General features: G+C 57.6%; 1 protein-coding gene across 3 annotated transcripts in view; it reads left to right on the top strand.

Moving 5' to 3' along the window:
• Window positions 1-644, top strand: part of TMEM255A (transmembrane protein 255A) — a 63,694-nt gene that overhangs the window by 359 nt on the left and 62,691 nt on the right. The window lies entirely within an intron of this gene.

A 644-nucleotide genomic window follows, 5' to 3' on the forward strand; every position in this document is an offset into this window, starting at 1 on the left:
CTGCCCCCTGGACTCTGGACAGGCTGACTGCCTGGAGAGGCGAGGAGCTGGGTTCAAGAGGGGGTCTGCACGCCCCAGCCTCTGGGTCTAGGACCAGAGCCCCAGGGGAGCGGCCCAGCGGGGGAGGGGGCAAAGCGCTGAGGTTGGAGTGCCCAGCTAGCCTGGGAATCTCCCTGCCCGGAGTGTGGGTGTGAGTGTGTTTGTGTGAGTGTGTCGACAGACTTGCAGCCGGTGGTAAATCCCAGCTGTCTGGGGATCAAAACAGTTCCCTGCAACCTGCGCCTTCGCTTTCCATTCGACGGTCTCTCTTTGCGAAGTCCGCGTCACTTCTAAGAGCTCTATAATAACAATAATTAGAAGAAGCGGGGTCCTCGCCCCCTCCCAACTCCATCTAAGCTGCCCTGAAATTCAGAGCTGTAGTGGGAGGGGGACTGACTTGCACCTCGCTGACGGGGAGGTTTGCGCAACCCTGGGGGATGGGCGGGTGGGAGAAGAAAAGAGGGGGGCTGGCCGGAGGGGAATTCCTGAAGATTCACTCAAGACAGCCCAGCCCTGCCGTCTGCAGTGGCAGGATCAACATTTCTTGAATTTGATTCCTGTTATGATCCAAATACAAGATATGCAATGTGCGTGAGTGTATGTGT

This window comes from Myotis davidii, unplaced genomic scaffold (assembly GCF_000327345.1).
Source record: "Myotis davidii unplaced genomic scaffold, ASM32734v1 scaffold500, whole genome shotgun sequence".
NCBI lineage: Eukaryota > Metazoa > Chordata > Mammalia > Chiroptera > Vespertilionidae > Myotis > Myotis davidii.